The following is a 21257-nucleotide window of genomic DNA, read 5'->3' as shown; positions in this document are numbered from 1 at the left end:
CTCCTGAATCCTGTCTCTCTACTCTTCACACTCCTTAGCTTGGCACAGCAGATGAAACGGCCCATTTTTCTAAGACTTTTGACCACATGTAATGCTTAAAATAAGTTAAATTCCTTCCGTTCAGTCTTCTGAATGTGAATATTGAAATTTAACAAATAGTTTGAATAATTAACATTTTGACTATTCAAATGAATAATTTGAATAATTCAATATTTTAATAAATCATTTGAATACAAAAGTTGAAAAAACTCACTGGATAGAAAGTGTCATACAAGTGTACCATTATTTACACTTTGGGAACGGCTGTTCAGTTTGGTTTCAGAGACAGCCAAGGAAAGATGTGTGGGCAGATGTGTGCCACTTGCTTTAGTTGCCATCCAGTTACTTATTTTTATGACTTCTCAACCTACAGCAGGACTTAGAGTAGGGAGAAGTCCAGGCCTTTTTCTTAGGGAGTCTAGTTTTCTCTTTAATGAAGGCTACACATTAAACTGAGTAAATAATAGAAAAAATGGGATGATGATTTTGTGCAATGCAAGGCATACTTCATTCATGTTTTCAAGGAAAAAAATATTTAAACATTCATATGGGTTTTGTTCTTTTGCATCAACTTTGAAAAATGATGTTAGAAGCTTAACAAGTTCTTGAACATTACAAGTTTTGTTTTTCTTATATCTGTTTTATAGTTTTTATTGTTGTAAATTCAACTTTCTACATAAGCAGTAATCCAACATAAATAAATAACACTAACAGCTTTGAAGAAATTTCATTTGTTTGCTAAAAAACGACTTCCAACATTAAAGAAACTATTTATCACAATTAGTACCTCTTCACAAGTTTTGGCATATATTCATGAAGTTTCTGCTAGCACGAAAAAGATATAAACTGTGAGAAAAGTCTGCATGTTACATGTTGTTTTTGTGGTTTTTGTTTTCTATTTAGTTTGGCTTGGCTGACAGAATTAATTTATTTGTGAGGATAATCCCATTAAAATACATGGGCTTATCCACTCACCAAGTTAGGCTTGTGTGCTTGTGTTTTCAGATCATAGGTTTCTGTTTGCAAATGAAATAATGATTTTCAGTCAGGATTAGTTATCCTAAACTTCCCTTTAAAATGCAGCTATGGGATAAAGTAAATTTAATTAATTTTCATTGGAGAATTTTCTGTATGTTACCAGTTTTATATATATAACTATATAATTTGGGGTAGAACGGCCTTTATGGCACTATGAAGTTACCAAATCTTTTTTTTGCAACTGCTGTGATACTCACTGCTTTCACAGTTTTAATTCCATTTTAAGTGGTTGTTTCTAGCTCTTGTGGAAATAAAAACTTTTCAGAAACTCTTAACTGAAATAGAAAAATCATTTTTTATTTTTTCTGGATATTTTTGGAGTTTTAATGCTGATACGATAGAGGATTTGTAGAAAGGTATGTTTATCACTAGATCCTATGTCTAAACAGATTTTTATTACTGCAGCGTGGATTAGACTGTTAGAATAGTGTTGCCTAAGTTTGCTGCTGTATGAAGTTCTTCCCAGCCTGCCTGCATGCATGTAGTCCATGCACAGAGCTAATGCATGTCTACAGTTGGGCACATGTAGAATAGCTTGTTTTGACCTTACATTGCTGCTACGCTGAATCCCTCCTCACCTGAATCACTGCCATTCTGCTGTGTAAAAGCTCCCCTATGTAGCTGTACAACTGGTGTAGCTTAATAGAAACAGAAGTGGCTTTTTTAGCGACCGTGTTCCCACTTTAAGGGGCCACAGTTTGACATCTAGCCTATTAATACTGATTTAAAAGGAGCTTCAGCTGCTGTTCCTACACCTGAGGCCTTCAGGCATTTCTGTGGGCTTAAAATAAAAATGTGTTTTTCTTTTGTGCCTGGAGAGACAAAAGAAAAACACAACAAAGGGAACCAATGATTACAGCTGCAAATATCTCTCTTCCTCTTTTTCACGTCTAAAGAAGCTAACAGGAACTTCTGCTTTTTTTAGTGCTAATATTTTATTACTGCTCTTAGTAGCAGGCAAAATAAGCTTTAGAATGTTTTATCACATGCAAATTAAAGCAAAAATACAAAGAGCTTTGAAAATATTCATCTGTTACTGCAGGGTGAGTATAAAACATAAAACCATTCAGAACTGTTCACCACGTTCCTTTGGTTTTAAATATCAACTTAGTCTTTCACAAGTTTCTTGTGAAACAAATACTTGGAACAAATACTGTTTATTTTATTGTGTTGCTAGCAAATATGTTGCTCAGTTGTATCCACGTTGAAGAGTTGCACTTCATAAAGTAATTTACCTGTAATATCAAAAGCAGTATTGCAGTCCTGTTATGGTATAGCATAGAATTATATGCTGTTTAACTACATGTCACGATTGTTTTGAACTCCGTCTTTTTTAATGCACTTCATTCAGTTCATTCAGTTTATAGTTTACAGTTTATATTCAGTTTATAGTTCCCCAGGCTTATGCAGTGGAGTTGTGCGCTAGGTTTGAGTTACCTTTCATGTAGCCCTTCGAAATGGTCCAGAGAATTGCAGATAACCACAGACAATAGGCCATAAATATTGGAAGGCATAGAAACCATATCTCGAGGACTTTCAGAATGTTAGTAATCACCATTAATGAATCTAATTAGTAACCTGGTGTTTTTATTTTGAAGGATTTTTCAGTACTGCTTCTGTTAGTGCTTTCTCATTAAACTGTAGGGTAGACTGTGTTCAAGTCATCTCTCTTCTCTCTTAGATACAGAATCAAAGGAAAGTTGTATAAATCAACTGGTAATAATATAGATATTTGTGGGTTTGGTACAATATACAAAATATTATGGATTTTAGTATCCTGTATAAGTGTGCTATGAAACAAAATTCCATATTAGCTGTCTAAGATAATCTGTAGTACTGTTTATTATTTTATACAATACAGTCGTACCCAGCTGCTTGTTGAACATGAAAGATGCAAGTTAGGTGCTGAAAGAGTTAATGTAACAGAAGGGGGATGAGTTTCCAGCCGCCATGACATGTACACTCTCCTCGTATTTAAATTTTATTTTTTTTGTTTTTAAGTCTGATAGGTTCAGCTGCTTCACCTCAGGCTGCTACCAGTTATTGCAGAAGGTTGTTAAATAATAAGCAAGGGGGTTCCTAACTATGGGTAAGCAAGCAATGGACAGAACTGTTGCTCTGCGATCTCCATAACTGGAGATCATTGTACTTTGTGGGAAGAATCAGTGGTGTTATAGGTACCACTTCTGGTTGAACTTGACTTTATTCTTGCCAATCCTTTAATTGCTTTTGTCCTTTATAAGGCAACATCACCATCTTAACACTGGTGGGTCAGGGACTAGAGCCGAGCTGCAGGCAATCTGGTGACTGTGTCAATAACTTAAAAGCAGTTGCTGTGGGCACGTGCTGTTTTTGCACTATGAATTTAGGCTTTTAATCGTCACAGCACTCTGACTCATATGTATAGTGGGTTTGATAGTGCATTTGAGCAGTCAGTGACTTCAGACTCGTCCTGGTCACACGTACAGATACGTTGGAATTTTAATTTCATTTACATCCCTATTAGTGGTTGCATGCAATAATCAGTAGCAAGAGGAGTACTGACGGAATTCTTTGTATTACAATTTGTGCATCAGGAGTAGGTTTTACCTCTAGTGTGATCCTTTATACATTTACCCAATGGATTGAATATAGTGGGGATGTTTAAAGAAGTTAAAAATCTGCATGAGCCAGTTCACAAAGATGTTTCTGATCCCTGAATGGAAGCTCATGTCAGGAATATGTTAACATGAACTTAACTCTTTTAGCTGTTGTTCTTCTCAGAGAGTTCTCAGGTGGACATAGTTCCAGTCATTCATGCTGGTGTGATTTCATCTAACTGATGTTTGCTGATGCTTCCGTTCTGAGTCGCAGGCAGCTGCTAGCCTAGGTGTTAGTGTCTGCTCTGATCTGTGTGTCCTGAGGCTGTGGTTCGTTAAATTTCTAGCTGTGTAGTGCCTGTGCTGAAGACTGAGTAAAGAAGGTGTGAAGATGCACAATAGGTGCTGCTGGAGTTGTCCAGCTAAATTAGCAATTACTGAGCATTCCAGTATATTCGAGGAAAAAATAATTACGGATTATTTGCCCACATGGGGACACAAGCAGTCTGGGTGATTTCTAATCACCCAGGATTTGTGTTACTGGTTTGTTCATCCAAGCTCAATGTGTGACGCTTGGCACTTGGGCCTCTTGTGCCCCCCTCCTTCCTGCAGCTCCTGCTGCGGGCGGCAGGACGGCCCTTGGCGCCTGTGCGGAGCTTGCGGTGGTCCTGGCAGAAAGGAGAGGAGAGCCAGCAGAGTGCTGCTTTTAAGAAGATAAAGCAATCCCTGATTTTATGTGCTGAAAGGAGCAGCAGATGCCACAGCGGGGCTTCTGGCACAGGTTAAGATCTAGTCGAAAATGTTCCTCGTTCTCTCCCTAGATTACTGGTGTCTTCTATGGGAGAATGGGAGGCCTTGCTCAGATGAGATAAGCCTCTTGGTGCTTTCTTGCCCAGAGAAGATAACAAATCTTTTTGGGCTCTGTAGTAGCAGAAGTTTTTGTGTTTGAAGAGACCGGTGTTCTGTGTTCATCCTCCTTGGAGCAGGCTTAGATAATTTTACCCAGCAAGCTTTTGTTTTTCTTACTGAGCCTTTAGCAGTTCCAAACACTGTTGTAAGACAGTGTTGTCTGTGGAGGAATTCTGTAGGAGGGAGAATGACAGGTAGCTCTGATGTTTAGAGCAGTGTGGTGTGTATCCATTTCATTTAGGTGAGGAAGGAATGAAGAGGTGAAGGGAAGGAGCTGGTATTTAGGCTAAAGAAAACTCGGCTCCAGAAGACAGGGCGTTGTGGAAAACAGCAGGATCTCCACTTTGGAATCAATTGTGTCTGCTCCCAGGGTAATGAAATGGGATTTGCTGCAGAATTTGGTCTTGCCTTGGCATCTGAGGAGGTCCTAGCTGTGGTGCAAACACGGCCTGTGGTCAGAGCAAAGACCTGTTCTCTCCTTCCTGGCTTCCTGACCTGGGCAACTTGGAAATCCCAGACATCTTCAGATCTACGTTGGTAGATTTAGTTGAAATCAAGAAATGAATTGTAAAGTTAGAAGGAGAGATACAAAGAAAGACACAAGAAAGACACATATAGGCAGTATGATCCCTAGGATTATTTTCCTAGGAAACCAAGCTAAAACATAATATATGGTTCACTGGTAGCCCTGGAAACAGCCTGTTTCTTTCTCAGTCACTTTTATCCTCATGAAACTTATTCTGCCATGATTTTCTCCTTGAACCTGCAGCTTACTTTTAAAAAATAGTTGATATTGTAACTAAATGCCATAGTGGGACGTGTTCAAGGAAGAAAGGGAGTAAAAGAAAAAGAAATCTTTATAAATCCAAATATTTCTGCTATCTTTGAATGCAGACTGTTTAACAGATGTTTATGAAGGTTGAGCTCCTTTAATATTCTGGAAATAACATTGTGCTGGATGAGACCCGCAAGAATTGAAATTTTATAGTTTATTTTATATTTATAGTTTATTTTAAGATTTGTAATAAATAACTGACTCCAAAAGGAATCCTACAATGCAGTGTTCACAGCTGTGGCTATGCAATAGGCTGGCACCAAGTTGTTGACTTTCCAGATCTATAGAATGCTAGAAGTATCAGTTGTTTTTTCTTATTATTAATATGCTTTTTTTTTTGTCTTTATGGTCATAGATTTATATTATTTCACCCTATACTTTCCAAAAGTTTCTGAAATATTCTGAAGCAATGTTGACCTTAAAGATCTCTGTGATGCTGAATTTAGTTCTCCAAGTGATCTGTACTGGCGCTATGCTGAAAAGGAAGGAAACCACTCCTAGCTAAGTAGCCTGGGTCCCTGTTTACAGTTAAAGCATCAAACCTGAAGTCTTTGATGTTCAGAATTTTTCTTCCAGATGTGCTTGAGAGTTTGCATAATTTGAGGCTGCCGATGGATAGGACATTAGTACCTGTCTTTCTTAGACAAGGCATTAACACACTCTAGGTGATGGAGTCTGTTTCACAGTCATTTCTGAGCTACTTAGCTAACAAATTATTTCTATAAAGTTATTTTTAAATCTCCGTTTTGAAGATGAAGACTGAAAGGTCAGGAAAAATCTATATGTTTAGTATGTGATGATGCTTTGTGCCATGGCTAATTCGTAACATAGCAGATGGTCGCATTTCAGTAGAGGATCGTACATTACCTGGGGATAACTTAACATCTGCAATTCTGTATTTATCAGTTGGATATAATGAACTGTACCCAAACGTGCCTGAAACTGCTGCTGTTGCGAAAGCTCATTCTTTTATTTTGGGTTTTCCATTTGAATTTAAAAATCCTTAAACATCGGGGAAAATTCCATTTGAGTGTTTGGAGTGCTGCTTAATGAAACTTCCTGCTGAAACTTGCTTCATTCAGCTTGGAAAATTGGACACAGAGTATAGATCAGAGACACCTGAATGGGTCTGTGTATTGTAATAATCAGAATCAGTACATTTAGAAGCTTGAGAATTGCATTTGAGAGAGCCATAATGATGGTTTTACTACGTAAATTAAACTGTGAGCTTGAACCATCGCATAGCTTAGAATGCGACTCTAGATCTCATCATTGCTAAAGAACATCTACTGTATCAAAGCAAGATATGCAAGAAAAAAAGCTTTACTTACAACAGAGTTGGTCCCTTGAAAAAAGAAATTTAAAACCTTGTAACACTGGGGTAATTTCTTCATATTAGCTATGATTTTGCCATATGAGCTTACTCGAATGTGCCATACGTTTTAGACTAAGTGACTGCTTTGCCCTTTGTGTGCTTTTTACTCCACCACTCGAGCTTGAATTCATTTTGTTAGTGTAATTGTGCAGAGAAATGCCAAGGGAAAGAAAAGATAAAACCTTAACGTCAAAGTGAATTAATAACTGATTGACAGTTGCTAAGTGTGCGTTTATTTTTACAGAAAGGTGAAGGTGATGTACAAAGAGAACTGAATCTTTTTAGGTATGCTACACTTTAGTAAATGGCTGAAATACAGTTGCAGCATAGAGCAAGTTACTGAAATGGGGTTTCCACATATATTAGACAAGAAGTTGCCACATACCAAGGAAATAGGCTGCATGGTTTCTTTAGAGACTGCTGTTACTAACAAGGGAAGGTTGGTGTAGTCTGTAGAATCATGTTTGTTCTTTCTTTCTAAACTGTGATAACAGTTGAAATCGGGTACTTCTTAGAATTTGTTGATTTTTAGCATTTTTCAATTATAATGTGACCATTTTTAGTTCAGCGTTCAGAATAGGTAATGGAAATCCATATCGAAAATGTATAAATGTGTAAGGTGCAGTATTCAGATAATTAAAAAAAAATCTGTTACCTTTTCAATTAACTATTGCATCAAATTTATTCACCAAATTGTTTTCTCCATATCTGTTTCAGCATATAAATCTAACATTTCTAACGTAACCTTCGAGTAATAGTGCATTTGTTTCCTTTCAGTTCTTAGGCTTCCCTTTAGCTCCTCTGTCATTTCAGACTTAAGTTCTCCTAAGCCCCACAGGGCAAGTCATACTGCAGCACTACAAGTTGGTTGAAGATATGTTTTTAAAATGCTTCTAAACACAACTTTTTTTTTTTTTTTTTGTAAAGCCAAAACCCAAAAGTTTTGAATTTCAATATCAGTGCTTTTTATTGGTATCTCTATGGAATAATCTCTTTGTCTTTGAAAGAAATTAGAAGGTTTACTACTTGAATTTTAGTCTATATATTAGTTAAGCTATCCTGAGAATTGTTAAATATAAAAAAGTATTTTTTTATTTTTTTTATTTTTTATTATTGCACTTGAATGCTTGCCCTTATTTTCATAGTACAAATGTAAGAATTAATACTGAAGGCCTGTCCACTTTTAGATGGATTTATAGGTTTAGGTGGCACAGCTCTATTTTTAGAGAAGATGCAGATTATAGCAGCAGGCTTTCTTTTGCTGGCCTGATTCAACTATTGAGAGGAGGAAGCTTGGTAACCAAAGGCCATTTGGCAGCTATAACTGCCTCTCCTAGCACTTTTGTGTCATCCTGGTGTCATTTTCAGTTACCACTGTGCAGGCAGAATTACAAATATAAAGTGAATGCACTCTTCACCACATATTGATTACACTGTCTGTATATACTTTATGTATGAAAGAGGTAAATGTGATTTATTTTCAGTTTTCATTAATGGTATTAATCTTCGGTCAACAAAATAGGAAAATAAAACCTCCTGTGCATAAATATTTCAGTGCTGAAGACAATAGTTTAATTTTTCCAGTGAATGTGGAAAGTTTTTTTAATCAGTAATCGTAACAAAATAGAAAAATAATCAGTTGAATGTAGTCAGCTAGAAAAGTAAGGGCCACGAATATTTTCAGAAGGGAGCAATTCTAGTTTCTGTTTCTCTGGTATATCAAAAAGCACAAAAATTCCCTTATCATCATGAAGTCGTTCAAGTGCTACTAGGTTGTATTGTGGAGTTCTTACAAGGTTGAGATAAAGAGAATCTTCCATGTATTATTTAAGCACTTTGGCCTTCTCCTGGCCACCCAAGGCGTGCTCATCTTTTTGTGCTGGTTTAAGCAAATGTGACTTCATTGTGGAATACTCTGACCTGATTTCAAAGGACAAGAACATTTCTGTGTTCTTTGGGAAAGCCTTTGGTTGCACAGTGAGCTGACAGTAGTTCAGTTTGCAATAGTTGAATGGCAAAATTGTTTTGCCTCTGTGATTGGTTTCAGTGTTTGCATGTTGTTTGCGTAAGTTTTGTGCTCTACAATGTGACTTCTTGAGTATTTCATGATGTGTAGAATATACAGTGCACTGAAATACTGTCCATGAATATTTTGATTGATGATATGTCTTTGGAGTGTCTTTGTGATTTACAAAAAAGGCATATTTTCCTACTAATTATCTGTCCCGCCACGGAACGCAATTGTGGTTTTACTGTCTTTCCCTCATGATCAGCACAAAGTGCTAAATATTACAGAGTCTTAGTAATAACAGTAGGATTATTTTTACCTGCCGTATGATACTGAGGCTTCCTGACATTCTGGGTCCATAGCCATCTCAGAGCACGGCAAGGTTTACCTGAGGGCGCTGGAGATTCCTTCCTTAGCTCCTGCAAGTGGTGCAGTTGTGACCTACTGTGAGAATCTGCTGCAGAAACACCAAGTGCGTGTGAAGATACTGCTGTTGGGGAGGGGATTTGGGAAATCACTGGCTTCTGGGTGTATTTAGTCCTCACTTGCATGCTTTAACTGCTCTAGCGATGCTCAGTCAGTGTTCATCTCAAGACAAAAGGGCAATATTCAACCTGTTGTTGCGGCCCAGCCCTCTTCTCCCAAGCTTTTAAAATAGTAGAAATCTGGAGGAAATGGTTATATGTGGTAATTTTTATTTGCGTAATTGTTATTGTTTGGTAATACATATGTATGACTTTACTTTGATAGACCCGATCTATTATTTTGAATGTTTTTATAAATTTAAAACATAAAGAGCGTATGCCTTGCTTATTGTTTGTTCACTTGTTTGCTTAGGATAAACAAATCCTTTAGAGTATGTGATTTTTGAAGCCTCTTTTACTTCTTTCTTTATCTGTTACAGACTCCTGTATTAAATATTTATAGTTCACTGTACTTTTTATAAGTGCTGTTATGAATAATTAAAGAAGGGAGTTAAAGGGAAAAAAGTGCCTTAATGTGGCATTCAAAATGAGGAATTCACTTATTCGATAGAGGTATATTATTCTAGTAAGAATCAATGAAAGCAAGTCAAAAGCAGCAATATCTTTCATTGTTGCAGGTTTGTTTTTTTTCAGAATTCATCAGTACGGTCGGCAAAAGTGTTTGTGTTCATACCTTTTACCAGTGTGATTGCTGAGGGGTGATAGACAAAAAGCTATTTATTAGAAGTCACTCCTTAAAATTTTCCAGTTAATTATCACTGTTTAATTCTTATTATCATCTAAGTAATGACAAAGATAATACCAAACAGAATTTGCAAAATAATATTCTTTTGTTTAGCAAATGAGTGCCTTTTTATAAGCTCCATATTTAGTTTAATAATGAACTGTGTATACTGTTATGGTGTTGAATAGTTAATATTAGTGATTATCACTCTCCTACTTGACAAAAAATGGCTTAAGTATCTCAAACCTCAACAGCAGAACAGTTCAACTTGGGAAGCTCAAGATCTCTAATAAAGTAACCTTATGACACACAAAGATGCTAGACTTTACAAGAGAGTAGATGCCATTTGGATTGAAATTTAGACAAAATATATAGAAATAAAATTATCTATTCCAAAATTTTTGTATTACTGCTCAATTCAGGCTTGCATTGAAGAAATGTGTATCTCACACACAGTAAAAGGGGTTCTCCTTCTTAATATCTTAAAACTACAATTATGTATGCATTTGCCTAGTCCTTTTGTAAGAAGGATGCTCTCAAGGCCATATTCACTGATGGGTCTGCATTACGTTGGCATCATGAGAATGCTGTAATAGGAGTATTTCCCTGATGTGCTTTTAAATCACTCAAATCAAAGTATGGGAAATCCCTGTTTGCAGAAGGTCACTCCAGGTCACATTTTTCAGGTACAGATTTGTGAGAATGGGGAATGGGGTAGTTTTAAAAATTGTGCTCGTCTCTCAGAAGAATTCTGGAGGCAATATCATCTGTCTGCACTCAGGAAAAGTCACAGAATTTGAAAAAATAGTTGTCCTGTTTATTCACTGTATTAAACGTATTTTGAGAGGAAGTTTTGGAATACCTGACCTGGACTATCTCCAAAGCCAGCTTCTCCACAAGGGTAGTCCTAGGCCAGGATAGGAACTCAGGTGTTGGAATACTTTATAGGCAAGTAGGAATGCCAGGGTGCGCCTGGGAGGGTTTAGGGGTACTATTTTAGGCAGAGTGAGAAGAGAAGATTAGAGAGGAGGATTAGATCTTTTTTAAGGCATGACCGGCTTTGTGTTGTTTTCAAACACAGAAGGTTGAGTGTTTGGGCAGGTGACTTTCAATCTTGATTTGGAGGATGATCCGTCCAAAAGGTTTTTGTGCTTGGTGTTCTTCATGAATAAATGTTGTTTGCATGCAAGTGCTTGCTTTTCACTCATTTCTTTCTTCCTAATTCTGAGTATAGTTTTTCTACCACATTCCTTGCCCAGACAACTGCGGGACCACTGTCCCATCACCTTCCATTCTCGGCCTTGACCGTCGCAAGCGCAAGGGCTTGTTTCTATCAGTGTTCTAGCCATGCTTTCCTCCCCTCTGTTGCCTCAACATCACGACACACTTGACTTTAATCTGTTCCTTCTTCGAATTTTAGACCTCCTGTATTTAAACCAGGGCGTTCCTGCTTGCTCCGTGGTGCCTAGATCCAAGCAGGTGGTTGCTAAACATACAGCAGAGAGAGTTTCCTTGTTTCAGTCCCAGGGCTTGCTCGGTTGTGCCAGCACAGCTTGTGCTGTTGGAGATGTCCCGGGCCCACATCCTCTTGGAGCCCCCGTCAGACCCCCGGGACCTCAGAGCTCTCCAGTGGGCTCGACACTTCTGCTTGCACAACCAGCTGTGTCTAGGCTACGTGTGGCAGAGCAGCAAGAGCAAAGAAGCTCTTGTCCGCTTACCCCTGTAGTTGAAGCATATTTGGTGATGCTTGTATGCAGGGTTTGATCGTATTTTGTTAGAAAGAAAGAAACGTGTCCTTGCTTCAGAGCACAAGAGCATTAGAGCTACTCAGAGGACAGGTCTCAAACATTTTCAAGATCTAACGTGTATATATACACACATATCTATATCAATATGCTTTTCTGTATTCTCAGAAACAGCTGTTGTGTTTTGTCTGAAGTATTCTGAGCTTGGCAGCCTGAATGGTTAAAATCTGGCGAAATTGCAAGCAAGTGGGAAGTATTATGTAACATTAGGAATAAACAGCAGACATAAGTGTATGTGTGTAAGTGCTTAGAAGATACCTAATAATGTGCCAAAATGGGAACCCACAATTCAAAAATTAATTGAAAATTGTAAACTAATTGACAGATCTTATTTCTGTATTCTCATTACAGCCACTCTGTAATGAAAGAAAATGTTCTCATTTGGGGAATATCCACTGCAACTGCTAGGGATAAACTGGTAGAAAAATAAATTCAGCTTAGATGAATAATGTTCTTTTGTAGGTCCATGAGTGATGTTTTTACAGTAGCATACAAAACATGCCACACCATAAAAAGACACATTTTTTACTTTTTTTTTTAATTTCTAAAAATTACAAATTTTACAACAGCATAAAATATTAAGCCTAATAAGTAGTATGTAATATAATAATATAAGTAGTAATGGGAAGTGTTGTTACTGGTAATGTCACTGCCTAGCAATCTTTTTGGAAAACTCTGATTTCCTTTTAAAAGAAAAAAAAAAAAAAAGGTATGTGTTCCTGCCAAGGTATAGGGTGTTAATGCAACACAGTCAAATATAGTAGCAACATTATAAGCATTTGAGCTCATTTTAGAACGCTACTGCATATGCATTAGTATGGAAAATGAAATACTTTTGGCAGTACAGCGAGATATGAACATTTTGCCAAATGAGTGAAATTGTGTGATTTAGTCATAACCTTGTGTTGAGAGGTGCCGTGGGAACTGCATGAAAAAGTCCAGGCTTTAAATAATGTATCACACATCCCTGGTCAATCTGCTGCTCTTTTTTTTGCAAGCTGTTTGTCAGTTCAGCGAGTGCTGCGTGGACACTCGCCACGCTGGAGGAGAGGCAACACACTTTCCTGCTTTATGGCTAAATTAATCATTTACAACAAAAGCAGTAATTTTCCTTTGTTGGCTGCATCTGCAGCACAGAAGGATATAAAGCTTACCAGCATGGAGTAAGGTCTCCTTTTCCTTACTATTAGTTTTTTTTGCTTAAATTTAAGTAACTTAAATTGCCTCACTGGACCATGTAACCGGTGGCGCGCTTTCAGGTGCACAATTCACAGGTTTCATTTTGTCTGATAGGTTATCATGTTGTTGTTCTTAGCTCTGCGTGACTTGCTGACTATAGAAACTTCAAGAAATAGAGTTTTAATATTCATAAAATGAAGCTGAATAAGGTTAATTAACTTATCCTTTTCCTGCTCCTCCTTCATTTCTGACTTCAAAGGAAACGGAATACATCTGTGTCTGTATCTTATTAGCGTTATATCTAAAGGACGGGGAATTTTTTTAGGTGCAGAAGGGTTTGGTGCCCTAATTTCCCTGATAATAATTTCCCTCTTGATTTTGAAAAAGGCCTTCAGCATGATCCCTCAGAATGATTCATTACTTGTGGTTTTTCAGTTCTACCATTAAATTCTACAGTGTGTGAAATAAACCACATATATAAACACATACAATTACATTACTTTTTTTCTTAATAATTAAAACTTCGATTCTCCAGAAGTAGTTTAATTTGCTAGAAAAGCTGCAGATGGGGCTGCCCTAGAATGAATTCTCCAAGGAAAAGAAGGAGAGGTTGGCAGGTTAAGTATCCCTGTTTAGTGGACAGGGGACTGCCAGTGCCACCTTCATTCTTCAAACCACCTTCTGTGGCCTCATTTAACGCTGCTTTGCTTGTTTGGAAAGAATATGGAGAAAGCAATCTTTAACTTGCCGTCGACACATGCTGTTTGCACAAAATGTGCAAAGAAATTGGCCTGTGGCTCTGAATCAGCTGGGATGGCGTGTGGGAGTGATAGGTAGGACAGCTGGTAAAAAAAAAAAAAAAAAAAAAAAAAACGTATGTGTGAAGATTTGGAAAAGCTGGTGGGAAGGCTTTTCCAACAGGAGTTGGAAAGGGCACAGGGGCTTGGGCTCCCCTGCTGCTGGGCCTGCTGCTGACTTCTTCCTCTAGGATGCTGAAGATGAGTAGCAAAGGGGGAGAGGAAGAGCAGCTCTCTGCAGAGCATGGGCTGCATCTGAAATTACAACTTGCTTCGGATGCCGACATCACTTAACAACCCTGTGATCATTTGCAGGACAAGTAACTCTCAGATAGTTCATATGTAAATCTTCTAAAGAGAAATAAAAAGTCCTTATTTTCTTCTGAAAAATTGTTTAATTTGGAGATCTCAAAATCAGTCCATGTCTCCTGTGAGAAGTTTAGGTCCTTAACACCCCAGACAGCACATGCTGAACGATCTAAAAAGGTTTCTGAAAAATCCAGGACTGTAATGCTAAATGCTAACAGTGTTGCCCTTGGTCATTATTCAGATTAACAGGACTTCAGTTGTCTAAGTCTTCATTAGGTGTCATATTTTTTTCACTATTTCCAGATTCAAGACAAAAGACCAAATAGTACTCTAAATTTTATTGCTCTACTGATGCATGTCTGGCAGTTTTATTTTCAATTTGTTGATAATTACTTACATATGGATCTGCTCTCTTTAAAATCACTTTGATTGATGCTAAATGAAAAAAAAAAGCTCTGAATTGTTTCTAGAGTTCATAAAAGAAATGATATTTTTTAAAAAACTGCTGTTTATTTTCTATCTTTGTAAGTCTACCATGTACTGTGAAGCCTGACAGTTGTATTACGAAAGTTACTTATTTTGCCTCTTCGGGAAAATTGTTGTTTATGCCTGAAAGAAGAAATGGGGTAATGCTATGCTTTCTAACAGTAAAACAGCTATGAATACTTGAAAAAAAAATCAGAGATTCATCCTCAGAATGATTGTTGTAGTATTCCACATCTTAAATCTCATTGCCAGTCTTGATTAAAATGTTCATAAAATGTACCCTAGCTATAATATATATTAAAGCATTCTGTGGGAGAAGTGGAAATGAAAATTACTTCAGGCGGAGTTTAAAAACTTGTGCGTGTGTGCAGAAGGAGCGTTTTGCTGTTCTTAGGGATGGCAGCCAAGTCTCAAGCTCCATCGCGAGCTGTACTGAAGCCTGCTGAGATAACTGGCTTATTAGAATCTTTCAGTATCTCCCCCCACAGTGTCAATTCAGTTATTCTTAAAGTTAAAGGCCTATTTTAACATTATTCCTTTTTCTGATAATCGATGGCTCAAAAAATGATGCTTATAATGAACAACAGTTTCGCTGTAGTAGCTAAAACTGCTTGCCATGTTTTAAAGATAATTTCATTGTAGGTGAGAATTAGGAGACTGAATTACCTTTTAATTATTGATCTAGGATTGTCACCCTCTTTGCATGAATTTCTTTGAAGGGTTTGGCAACAGTGTTTCCTCAGTCTCATAGTTTTAGATTGAACTGTGCATAAGATCTCCTGGTTTCCACAAATGGTGACTGTATTTTAACTTTCTGAATCTTAAAAATGTAGCTTACTTTGATCCAAAATGTACATGTTCTTCGTTACTGAATTTGTGTGAAAACCGGAGATCTTGCTTGCTGCATTGGCAATCCTACCCAGAAACCTGAACTGTAATTGACCGACTAGAAATAGAAATGTAGACTTTCATGCCAAACATAACCTAGGCTTGGGGCTCTCACGCTTATAGCTATGGAGACAGTGTTCTAAGATGCTAAATATTCTTTTTTATTCTTTTTTTTTCTGAGACCAAACTTTTTTCTTCCCTTTCCTCTTCTCTTCTATGTTGTAAGTTAATCTCTAAAATCAAATGCTCCTTTATTTTATCATCATAAGTATGCACTTAGTAAATAGACTTACATATAAAGGCATGCTCCAGTGACATTTAAACGTCATTTTTTATTACCATAGTTTAATTTCCAGGTATCATGTTATTAAATTCTATTATATTTTGCTCAATAAGCATAACTCACACTTCCGGGAGCTATGGTAGCTACTGCTGTAAGGCGACCCTGCTGAGCAGTATCAACTTGGAGAATGAAGAGGACTTAATTAGTATAGTATTTTAATAATTTAGAAATTGTAAAGCCTAAAATCAGACCTAGTATAAGCAGTTACAACCCCCTTGTTTTCAGCAGATCAAGCACCATTTACTTAATAATAATAGGCAATTGTTTGCTTTCCTTTGAGAAAAGCGAACCTTCCTCCTGTTTAAATCACTTCCCTGTTCTTGGTGGCTGTTTTGAATCTGCTCTGATGCTAACCTCATCATGTGGCAAATTGTTTCAGGTCACCAAAATGGCAGAAAAGAAATCTGGAAAAAAAAAAAAAAAAACAATGTTTTTTCCCTTGGTTAGTGGGTGGGATGATCAGACAGGTGCTCCTGTGGGCACAGCACAAAAACTTGGGGAGCAAGAGGAACGCTGAAGCTGGGACACCACAATGAGCAAGAGACAGGAGGAAATGAGAAAAACAGCCTCTCTTAAAAGACTCCTGCAAAAAGCAGATACGCCATGAGTACAAATTTGAAAAAATATGTAAAGGCTGAGCTCAAATGTAATGATTCAGGAGGTCCTGTATTTTCAAGGGTCAAGGCTGCTGCTTTGTCTCCCTGAAAAGGCTGTTCTTTCAGTTGACCGCTCTCTACGTTTGTCCTAAAGACAACTGTGTCATGCTGGATGCAGCTGAGCGGTAGCTTCAGTGCAGGAAGCCGTGCGTGATACGGCTGCACACAGCGTCTCCGGAGCGTCCGGGGTCCTGTCAGCTGCACTGCCAATGGCTGGGGGAGTTTAACTTGTCCGTCTCCATCTCTGTGCTCCTGGCAGCCACGTTGCCAGAAAGAGTTCTGAAGCCCATGCTTTTTCAGGGAATTTGGGTCATTACGTTCATATGAGTCTCCTAATAGTTACAACTGCAAAGGCCCTGGCTAGAAGAAATTTAGACATGCTGCTATTTGGACTTGCTGCCCTACAGAAGAGAGGCCGAGAGGTGACTGTCAGATTCGCCTGCTCTATGTGTTCTCGATCCAGAAAAGTTTTGCTGAGAGAGGGCGAATGAAGGACATTGGCCTCCAGGCCGTTAAGAGTGTGGCTCGTAGTGGGGAGGTGCCTTTCCCACTTCCCACAGCTGAGGCTGTTGCCCTCTCTTAAGGCAAAATGGAATAAAGACGGAGTCTTTATGAGGATGCAGCTGGAAAATAACACTGAATATGCAGCAGTCTTATGGACTTGGGCCTGTGTGGTCAAATTATTGTATGATCAAATAATAAAAAGGCTAGCAAAAGATTTAGCACGTGTTTATTGAAGTTGCTTTTTTGTAAATTTTATATAGAGAACAGATAAAACATATGCATACAAGTATGTGTACATGGAAGGTATGTGTAGTTGCACATGTAGGAGTAAATGCCAAAAAGTTTTAATTAGTGCCTCAAAATAGATGTGTTGTTTTGGCAAAACTAAGCAGACTGCCCTATACTCTGCACAACTCCTGATGAGTCAACTTTTAGTGCGTACCAGCCTCCAAGCAGCGTATTTGGAAAGTGTGCTGTTTGCATGGTTTCTAATTAAAATATAGTTTAAAAGAATCCATTGACTTGGTCTTGCATTTTCCTTTATGCTGTTAAAATTAACTTCCAGTTTCATTTAGACCCATTCCATTAATATGTATGACAGAACAAGTGTGATGTTAAGCTTTAACACGTCTGACCAAAATTTCCTGTGTTTTCAGTTAATTAACCAGCAGTAGAAGGAAGGGCTGGTTGTACTTTCCCTTTTGAAAAGGCAGAATGCTGCGCTAACCTCAGTGCCATCTTCAGAGCCACAGGGACAGGAACAAAGAATGCCGTAATTTGGATCCAAACAGTTTAACTGTCATTTTAAATTAAAATCAGTTTTTTTTTTCTCTTTTTGTAAATATTTATAGATGTTGTTGGTACTTCAGACAGTAGATGAGATCTTTGCAGGGCAATGTTTTTGGCCTATTGTATCATATGAGTGTTAATGAGAGATACAAATATGCCATAGTCCCATAGACTTGAACAAGACAAGTTCATTTGTACGTAACTAATGGTAATAAGTATTTCACATCTGGAGTGAGGCAATACTGATCTCTCTCTGCCTATAACTATTTGTGTTTTTAGTAAATTTTGAAATCGATGTTAAATATTGTGCAACAAAAATATCATGATTGCCTTTTTTAACTATCTGTTGTTTTGCTCTCCTGTTTTAATACTGATTATCTTGCACAAAATCTTCCTTAGTTTCTTTTGTAGTGCTCCCAGTTATGTCCTGAAATGAATTGGCAACACTATATACTAATAAATTTGACTTTTTGTTTGAAAAATAAGTGGTTCTGTTTTTTATTGCTATATCTCTTAAAGATTTTTCTCAAAGAAAAATCTCAATATTTTTGCTGTGAAGATTATATATATGTATATATAAAATGTAAAGATGTGTATGTAATATAAAATACAAGGCTGTATGGTGCTGAGTTTTATTTGTAACTAATTCACTGATCTTTGTATTTGTATCTCTAAAACCACAGCTGAAACCTTATTAAAAAATACTGATATAATAGTATTTTTATTGGAATGCACTTTGAAGTTGAATATTTCCAAAATATTGCATTAAATCTTTGTGGGCTTGCCTTTAAATAGCTGTACATACCAAGACAGAACCTTAAAGAAAATCCATAAAATTTGGAGTTTTGTGTTTTGCGGGTCCTGAAGAAAAATGCTCTGTGATCTTAATTAAATAAATGAAGCTTCTATTTTTTTTTAAACTAGCCACTTCCTGAAATAGGCTTCTGTTGTACATCATGTTGTTAAGCTAAGTGATTTTGTAATTGCTGCCGAGTTGCATTTGAGGAAGACGGGCAGTTTTCCTGCTAAAATGGTCCCCGGGTGCTTCCCGAAAGCCGTCGGCGGCAGCGGCCAGCGAGGAGCGCAGGGTCGGGGGTGCGGAGCCCGCGTGCTCCCCGCGCGGCTCTGCAGAGTCTCTGCGCCTATAGCAACAACCCGAGCTCACACCGTTCCCACAGGTGTACGGTGGGGGGTTTTGACAACTTAGTTCTGTGTTAGATGATGTTAAGTAGGACTGTGATTTTGGAAAAATAACTAAGGAGACTCAGCTATGGCCAGCAGTTAGAATCACAGAATTGTTGTGGTTGGAAAAGGCCTTCAAGATCATCAGGTCCAACTGTAAAGTTGTTCAGAGTATTGCTGCGGCGCCGAGGCTTGGTCCCGCAAAGATCTCACTTCATTCAGAATTTACATGCAAAAAAATGGGATCGATGCAGGAGCTTTCTGCAAACTTGGGACGAGCGCACCCTTGTTACTGCCTGTATGCATGGGCATCGCCGTCTCGCTGCGCCCCAGGCCTGCAGAGTCACTGCTCCTCCTGTCCTGGGCACAGGTTCTCCGGAGCTGCCTTCCCTGCGTTCTGCCGAGCCCCTCACACGCAGCCACGAGGGGAGATTTTGCATGGCTAGAGCCGAAGCAAGAAGCAACGTGATCTGCCACCGAGGGAGGGAAGGGGCCATTCCCTCGAGAGGGCAAAATTCAGTGGCCTGGTCCCAGCTCTGGGGCTGCAGTACATCTTGCATCAGGAGTCAGCAGATGAAATGTTCACAGGCTATTGGCATCAGGAGTTTTCACTTCCACTTGTTTTTTCTTCATAAAGGAAAGTCTTCTGCCGGTAAAGGAGTACCTTAGAGGGCTAATTGCAGAGTCCAGCTTCCACACTAAAGCTGCAGGTAGCTGCTTTAGTCCTGGGGAAAGATGGGGTAGGAGGCACCCGTCTCAGCATTTAGCCCTGCCTGATGTGAGGATCATTCTGTGCACTGTAATGCTTGTTTTTATGTCCTGGTTGCATGTGGATGGTAGCCCCCAGCTTGGGTTTGTAAAGCCTTTTGCAGTTATGTTATACTGAGCAATACTTGCGCATTTCACTAAAAAGGGCAATGAAGGCTTTTCACAGTACTGCTTTCTCCACAGTTATCTTCTGGGCCATTATTTATTCAGCTATTTACAGTTAGTAAGCAACATGTTACCTGTAAGTTCGCTCTTCATCCATCTATTTAGCAGATGTTTGCAAACCCTGCACTACTTGTTGTTTCCTCTCCCTTCTATTACATTATGAAATACCTTTCTGCACCACCGTGCTCAGCAGTACCCGTGGTTATCGGAACTTCTCTTTTAAATTTATCACAAAATTGCATGTATTTAAAAGCTTTTATCCAGTCGCCACGTACATCTCTCAGCTTCCGGCTCCTGGCTCTCCATTGTTTCCAGAATTCTTTTTTCACATAATCACTTCTTTGTTCCTACCTTGAAAGGAATTAAAAAAAGAAAATAAAAGTCATCATGGAGAATTTCTTGTGTACTTTTGTGTGCACTTGCCTTTTTTCTCAGTTGTCTTTGTCTCTCAGTGCAATACATGTTAGCTGGGCTGTTTTTCTACTTTTTAAAATAGTAGATATTTAAATTGGTACAAACTCCTGGATGAGCTAAGCTCAGTGCATTGCCACTCATAACAGGTACCAGCAAATATTTTACAACATTTTTACCCATCAGTTGGTCTGTTTCTTAAAATTCTTTGGATGTGGCAGGCATGGCTTTAGACACTGTTTTCATGAGGTAGTTCTGATTTAAATGTTGAAGCATTCTGAAGGATATGCAGTCTTTAATTATGTGATGAGGCTACCTTTCTATAATCTAAGATTTATATAGTCTGCATTGTGTGAGAGATCCTAGAATAGCTCTGAAAGATGTTTCACCTCAAAAATTGTAGCTTTTGCTCAGGACAGCAGTATGCTTCCGCACTACAGAGCCAGTCTGACTTCAAGCATCTTGAACAGCCAAAAGAGCGCCATAAGTCTCATGCCAAATGCCCAGAAGTCACTTTTGAGTTCTTTCAGCTACACAGTTTTGTGGCCTGTCAAACTTTTTGACTTAGGTTGTCCATAAAAGATGCATTCTAGTTCATGAGGCTACCCCACTTTCAGGATGAAGTTGTGTAGGTCTTATAGCAATATATATCTTCTTTGGTCTCCATGCCCAAGTGTATTTTTGAGGCTTACAAGCCTGGCTTTATCTCATCTGTGCATGCCCTAACTAATTATATTTTCAGCTTGTGAGCGAGAATTTATTTTTGGGGCAGACAGTTACTTATTTGCTGCACGATTTCAGCCAGTGTCTTTAGGAAGACATCATTTTGGTTCTTTTATTTACATGTATTCTGCATTCTCTTGACAGATATGTCCCTGAGGATGGGGACGCACACAGGCAGTCTGGTAGCTCAGCATCAGTGATCTCTGGAGAAGCAAAAGCTCTATAATCAGTCCCTTGAGACTCAGAGCTCTAGTGAGATC

The 21257-nt window shown here is 38.3% G+C and overlaps 1 protein-coding gene across 1 annotated transcript in view; it reads left to right on the top strand.

Annotated features, from left to right (window-relative positions):
• PLCL2 (phospholipase C like 2) overlaps positions 1-21257 on the top strand; it is a 90083-nt gene that overhangs the window by 32089 nt on the left and 36737 nt on the right. The window lies entirely within an intron of this gene.

This window comes from Tinamus guttatus, unplaced genomic scaffold (genome assembly GCF_059628265.1).
Source record: "Tinamus guttatus ecotype Peru unplaced genomic scaffold, ASM5962826v1 Tinamus_guttatus_pri_ptg000115l, whole genome shotgun sequence".
Lineage (NCBI taxonomy): Eukaryota > Metazoa > Chordata > Aves > Tinamiformes > Tinamidae > Tinamus > Tinamus guttatus.
Note: the sequence above shows the minus strand (reverse complement) of the source record. Positions and strands in the feature narration are given on the sequence as shown.